A 7509-nucleotide genomic window follows, 5' to 3' on the forward strand; every position below is an offset into this window, starting at 1 on the left:
GCTCAGGCGTGGGAGCGCTGTGTTTTATTTTTGTGTGGGGGGAATTTCAAGGGAGGGAGGGAGGGCCATGGTGTTTTTTGCAGTTTTGAGATGTTTTCTTTTTAAATGTTTTGCTGTGTGCATGTGGGGGCGGGGCGGGGGGAGGGAAGGGAGGGACTCCCAGCCCAGCCCAGCCCAACTCCTGGAGAGGGGCTCATAACACATGAATATAGAGTTACATCTACAACTATATATACACATGTTCTGTATAAAGAGACAGGCCCGCAGAAGGCAAAGGCCAAGGGAGGGGTGCGCTGACATTTAGCTCACTTTTTCATTCATCTTTTGACAAGGGCTTATTAAGCACCTACTGTGTACCAGGTAATGGGTACAGAAGTCGGTGCTAGGGAGGAGGGGACATAAACGCAGGCGCATCCATTCATCCATTTCTGGAAATTTTATGTGTTTGCGTAACCGCTAGGCATTGTACTCGAGGTAAAATAGGGTCCCTGGCATCCTCAGAGAGTTTGCATCTTGTACATGAGACGGTCATAAATCACAGAATCATGTACCTACCCAGTAAATGACACTTAGAAATGTAGAGGCCCGTTGGGGCTGTGTTTTCCTAACGCAAGCAGTGGGTTACATCTCCAGTGTTGCATAAACGAGGTGTAGTGGTGCGCTCCTGTAATTCCAACCCTTGGGAAATGGAAGGTGTTCAAGGTCATCCTGGGCTGTATGCTGAGATCGAGGCCAGCCTGGACTGTGAGACTTTTGTGTTTTAAGAAAGGCACACCGGGGATGGGGTGGGGTGAGGGTTAATATGAAATGCTGCAGAGTGCTCCAAGGTAGGGAGATTAACTCAGATGGGTCGCGGGAGGCTGGGGGAGCACAGCCAATTATACTGACAAAGAATGGTACCAGCTAGTCAGACCTGAGGTGAAGTGACCCAGGCAGAAAATTTAACATACCAAAGTCCTGGGACAGGAAGCAGCTTCCAGGGTGTACTGGAAGTCTAGTGAGCCTAGCTATGGTTGAGAGAAACTGGTCCAGTACTTCTATGTGTATTATAAAGTCAACAAAAGGGCCACAAAGTGGCTTTGAGCAGGAATAGGGCACAAAGACAGGAACTCGGAGGTAAAAGTTAAGAGGCAGAGGCCCCTTGTGGGAGGAAGAATACTCTGCACAAATGCTGGATCTCAGAAGTGGTGTCTGGTGTTTAGGAGACTCAGAAGGTTGGGGCCATTTTCCATTCATCCATTCAGTCATTGTCCTACTAACTTAAGTATCTATTAGCATTCAGTGCTGTGTGAGTTGGGATTTGGGAGGTGACAGATCGCTGCTCTGCTTTCAGTGTCAAAAATGTGCAATACAGACAGGGCAGTGGGTGTCACATTAGGGTCATAATGGTCACCTGAGAACACAGGACAGAGTGACCCACTGTCAAATATGTGCAGGAGGGATGGAACATCCTAGAGTAGGTGATGTCTGGACTTAAAGGACCAGTAGGTGTCTGGTGTGTGCTGATGGAGATGGAAACAAAACAGCATGATGTGCGAGAGGTGAGGGTGGGAGAAGGTCAGTGACTCTAGCCTGCTGAAGTCCAACTGAAAAGCAGTAGTGGAGGATCTACAACCCAGATCCGGAGCTCCAGAGTTCCAGGCTGAGGGACCTGGCAGTCACTCAGCAGGCAGAGAGTGGAGTGGTTCTTACTGGTTTCATTTGCTCAGTAAATAATCCCTGAGGGCTGCATATCAGCCCTGTACTTAGTGTGGGAGAACAGGAGGGGTAGACTGAGGAAAAAAAGCATAGGGATGAGGTATGAGATTTGTGCTTTGGGGGGGCCTTCATGAGTGGCACGTACCTGTCATTTTAGTACTGGTGAGACTGAGACTGAGGCAGGAAGAATGTAAATCTAAGGTTGCTCCAGGCTAAGAAGCTGACTCCAGAAAAATGCAAAGAGCTGGGAGTGTAGCTGAGTTGGGAGAGCACTTGCTGAACATTCACAAGGTCCTGGGCTCCATCCTCAGTATCATATAAACTAGGTGTGGTAAACTGTGCTAGTAATCCCTGCATTTGGGAGGTGTAACCTGGAGGATCAGAAGTTAAGGGCATCCTCAGCTGTATAGTGAGACCGAGGCCAGCCTGTGTTGAACATGGTTTTTAAATAAGGGAGAGAGAAATTTGCTTCTGGAGCTCAGATGGAATTAGAAGGTGGGGAGGCTGAGTAGGACCTGGGCGCAGATCTGCGAGGGCAGTCAGGAAGAGATGCTAGGGAATGGGGAGAGGAATATAAATTTTAGTGGCACTAGGAGCAGGGGTGGGGGAGGGGGCTAGTGTAGGGAGGATGAGAGACTAGGCATAGTGAGAGGTGACGTGAAAGAGACAAATGTGGAGGCCATAACTGTTCTGAGGCATGATGGGATCTGTAGTCCAAAAGTCAAGCCCAGAGCGAAGAGGGGAAGGGAATGGGCAGGAGAAAGTGAAATAAGGGTGGGTGAGGAGGGATGGAGGGCAGAAGAGGTCAAGACGAAAGGCAAAGACAAAGAAGGTGATCCTGAGAGGGGAGGGAGAAACGGGAATGACTAGTAAAAGCTTGGCAGCCAAAGATAAGAAGTCGCAGAGACACAAAACAGGAACAGAAAACCGAAACCTCACAGAGGCAAGGCAGGTAAGAAGTTCGTGAGGCATAGAGGAATGGGCAATTTCTTGTCTTTGAAGAAATTTGTTTTATTTGACTATATAGGTCAGACTGGCCTGGAACCCACAGTGGCCTGCCTCTACCTCCTGAGTACTGGGATTAAGGGTGTGCTACCATACCCTGCATAGCTTCTATTTTAACATTAGAGAAATAATTGGGCTGAAGAGGTGGATCCGTGGTTAAGAATGCTTACAGCAAAGCTACAGAGAAACTCTGTCTCGAAAACCAAAAAGAAAAAAATGCTTACAGCTCTATCAGGGGACCTGAGTTCAGACCCCGGCACCCACATCAAGTGACTGATAACTCCAGGCCCAGGGAATCTAACACCTTCTTCTGATCTCCATGGCTATACCTCCTCATACAAGTGTGTGCACAGTCTCTCCTCTCCTTTCTCTCTCACGCACATGGGACATGTGCACAAATACACATAAAATTAGAAAAAGAGAAATAATTTGTATGCTAGCCCTGGTGGTACAGACCACAGGAAACTGAGGAAGGAGGAGCACCTGCTTAACTTACTGAGTTCAAGACTGGCTTGGTGAGATTGTTTCTAAACAAATAGGAAAGAGAGGGCTGATGGTATAGTTCAGTGGTTGAGCCCCTGGGGCTCAGTGTAGATCCCCTGCCTAGAATCCCCCAGTGAGGAGTTGGAGACTAGATAGCCTCCCAAGGCCAACCAACTAACTTCCTTCAGCTCATCCCACCCTCTACTTTCACTTCTACCTTCAGATAAAGCCACCATATGAACCAATGAAGGGATTAACCCATTGATTGAGACTTCAGGATCCAATCACTTCCCCAAAGCCTAATAATTTATAACTGAACTCTTAATACCCCTTGTAGGATAATTCACATTCAAACTGTAGCAAGTGACAAGTAGACAAGGGTCTGCTGTTTTGGAACCTCTCCTAGTGACCTCTCTAAGGTTCATAAATGAAGACAGAGCAGGAGGCTTGGGGTGTGGATCAGATGGTGGGCAAACATGTTTAGAATTCACAGGTGCTGAGTTCAAACCCCAACACTGTATAAACTGCGTGGTGGTGCGTGCACAGGTTAAATCCAGCAGTTGGAAGATGGAGGCAGGAGAATCAGAAGTTCAAGGTCATTTTTGGCTACATGAGGAATTTGAAGCTAACTTGGGATGCATGGAGATGCTTTATAAAAAAGAAAAAAAAAGGAAGAAAAGCCAGAGCTGGCTGCACTGGTGCACATTTACAAACCCCAGCCCTCCAGAAGTTGAAGTAGCAATTGTGAACGCACATTGAGACTCAACTGACTACAAAAGCTACAGAGGATATGGTAACTGTTATGACAGGGCAAAGCCATTCAAAATAAATTGTTTGAGATGATGAGTGTGAACAAGGATGAGCAACTTGCACACAAATTCCAAAGCATCGGGAACAAAAAAATTTGGTCCTTGTAGCCCTGGACCAAAAAAAAAAAAAAATTCCATATTCTGTTCCAGCTTTGATGGGAAACACCTGGAGAGCTTTAAGCACAGGCATGCTGGGGTCATGGTTTCATTTAAACAAGACAATAACAGAATCCTGTCAGTGGGCTGGGAATGATTTCACTGTCAAAAAGAGGACTAGGTGGGGGTAGTGCATGCCTGGGCTCCAGCACCTAGTGTTTGGGAGATAGAGGCAGGGGCATCAAGAGCTCAAGACCAGCTTGAGCTACATGGGAGCCTGTATCTGAAACAACAAAAAAGTCAAAAGGGGAAGTAAGCATTAGGGGCATGGAATCTTACAGATTCTGTGTACAGGGGTGGTGAACTAGGTCTGTGGGCAGGGGCCATCAAGCAGCTAAGGTTAAAAGAAGAAAGGAATCTGAGTTGAAGTTGAGCCATTGTATACTGGACAGATTTTAGGTGGGAGCAATCTTTTGGATGTGCTCAGTTGGTGATGCCTCTGGAAATCCAAGTCAGGGTATCAGGTAGCCAGTTGGTTATGAGAGTGGTGAAGAGGTCAGGGCTGCAAATACAAGTTTTAGTAACGTCAGCATCCAGGAGAAATTTAATGCCAGAGAATGGGATAACTGTGAGGGGTAATTAGATAGAGTTATGACTCTACTCTAGAAACTTGGGAACATCTAAGGCATCTCAGAGAGAGAGAGAGAGAGAGAGAGAGAGAGAGAGAGAGAGAGAGAGAGAGAGAGAGAGAGAGAGAGAGAGAGAGAGAGAGAGTGAGTGATCTGGGGGAAAGGAGAAAGGCAGACCCTCACAGAGGGCAAAGTTAGTGATGTTGGGGTATGGGACTCAATTGGTAGAGCCCCTGCATAGAATCCCCCAGTGAGGTTTGGGGCATGGCTCAGTGGTAGAGCACTTGCCTAGACCACCACAGTGAGGGGCTGGGGTGTAGCTCACGGCTAGAGCACTTGTCCTAGGTTCAGTCCCTACCACACAAGATGGAAGGGAAAGAATGGTGGAAAGTACATAATATTTTATGAAGCAAGAAGTCAGCCATCTGTGCCCAGTGCTGCTGAGAGCTGGAAAAAGACATGGAAGACTAGAAGGTTTGTGATGGGGACAGTGGTGACGAGCTCAATAAGAGGTGACTTTTGCCTGATTTCAGAGAAAAAAGCCTCGATCCAGCATTGAAGGGGATGGGGACGCGAGGGAAGAAGAGGAAAATGAAATCCAAGCAATTATTATTTTGGTATGAAAACGATACAGAGCTAGGTGTAGTGGTTCACACCAATAATCCCAGCACTAAAGAGGCTGAGGCAAGGGAATGACGCAGTCCAAAGCCTGCATGAACTTCTGATGCAGACATTTTTTTTAGAACAATAACATATTTTAAAGAGGGCCACCAGGATGGGATAGCAGGGCAAGTCTGACCACCTGAGTTTAATCCTCGTCCTGGACCCACAATCTAGAAGGAAAGACCTGACCCCTGCAAGTTTCTCTTTGCCCCCCACCATAGCATACATACCCCTATACCACCCCAAATGTAACAGTCTTTTAAAATTTAAAAATAGAGGAGGCCAGGTGGCAGTGGAGCACACCTTTAATCCCAGCACTCAGAAGGCAAAGGTAGGCGGATCTCTGTGAGTTGAAGGCCAGCCCGGTCTACAGAGTGAGTTCCAGAACAGCAAAACAGTGAAACCCTGTCTTGAAAAACACAAACAAACAAAACGAGGGGGAGAGAGAAGGAAAATGTACAGAAAAAAAGAAAATACACCCCGAATTTCTAGAGCTATTAAAGCAGATGGGCCTGAGAAAGATGGAGAGACCCACGGCCCGGGAGAAGTTGGGGGTGGAGACCAGTTCAGTAGCAGGCAGGGAAGAAAGGCTTGGGAGAACTTCCCGAATGAGGCTGTTCTGTCCGCTTTCCAGCTCCTGCTGCTGACATTGTGGGGCTGGGAGGCCATCCAGCCCTGAGAGATCCAGTGAAGTCTCCTTCATTCATTCAGAAATGAAAATGCACTCAGCACTCAGGAATGTTTTCTGCGGACTTGGGGATGCCAGGCCCTGTCATTTCAGAGCTGTGTCCACCTTGTCAAGGAATGGGAGCTAAGGCAGGTAGAAAAGAGACAAGTCCCATCTTTCCTCGTCTGGACAGGGAGCTGTGTATATGCCATCTCATTCCACCAGGCCATTCATTCACCCATCCTTCATCCATTCATATTACCCATTGGAGTGTCTACAGCTTCTTGTATATCTGACCTTGAGATGGAGAGGACCGTGACAGGTTGGGCCAGTCTAAGGCGACAGTCAGACACACAATCACCTCCAATGATACAGTCCAGAGCAGGGCCATCAGAGGTGGCATGGGTGTTCCAGGGACCTGGTGACGGCACCTGGGAAAGGAAGGAGTTGGTAAAAGGTGAGTCCCGCCTGGGTGGTCCATAGAAGGGCTGAGAGGGAGTGAGGGGTTAAGAATCAGGCCCTGCTGCCATGCAACACGGCTGTCCCCATCTAGGTGTCTGCCCCGAGGGAGCTGAAACTGCATGGAAGGTCCCCCAGGGGCACTCAGTCTAATAAATCCAATGAGGATAGCTGTTCTGCTTCGTGCGTCCAAACCGCCCCATTCCCTGAGCTCTGCCTTTTCTTCCTTCTGGGGGACTGAGGCCTCAACACTGCAACTGATTATATCCATCGATACCCAGGATTTTGGCCACGATGACCTCTTCCAGACCTTCAGCAAATTCAGTCAACTCCGCTAGAGATACAGGTCCTACCCTTCTTCCTCAGACCCTGGAGTCCCCCTCTCCACTCTTGTCACCCTCCCATTCCCCAGTCCAGACTCAAGGGTCAGGCCCCAGCCCTCCTCCCTCAGATCCAGGACTCCTGGCCCCAGCCTCTTCCTTCAGACCTAGGAGTCCAGGTCCAGTCTCCTTTCTCAGGCCCAGGAGTGCAGGCCCCAGCCTCCTCCCTCAAGAGTCCAGGTTCCAGTCCTCCTCCTCAGACTCAGGAGTCCGAACCAAGCCCTTCCCCTTCAAACCCAGAAGCCCATACTCAAGTCCTTCTCCCTCAGACTCAGGGGTCCACTCCACCCCCACCTTCAATCCTTCTCCCTAGCCTCTGTCTCTTAGAACCCTGCAATTCAGCTAGCGAGTTTCCAGCCCAGCCTGCTCAGGACAGAAATACAAGTTCTCAGTCCTTCACTGGCTCTTTGCCTCCAGATTTTGGAGTTTGGACTTTGCAGCCCGCCTCCGGACCCTTGGGGAAACAAAATTCCCTAGGTTCTGCTTGTTGAAGACCCGGCCCCCAGCCCCTCCTTCCTAGAGGCCTTTCTCCCCCGCCCCTTGTCCCCTTAAAATACCCGGGATCCCTATGGCAACAGGCACCCGCGACAGGTGCGGGTGTTATTTACGGGTCGAGCCCG

The sequence above is a fragment of the Arvicola amphibius genome, chromosome 8, assembly GCF_903992535.2.
Source record: "Arvicola amphibius chromosome 8, mArvAmp1.2, whole genome shotgun sequence".
Classification (NCBI taxonomy): Eukaryota; Metazoa; Chordata; class Mammalia; order Rodentia; family Cricetidae; genus Arvicola; species Arvicola amphibius.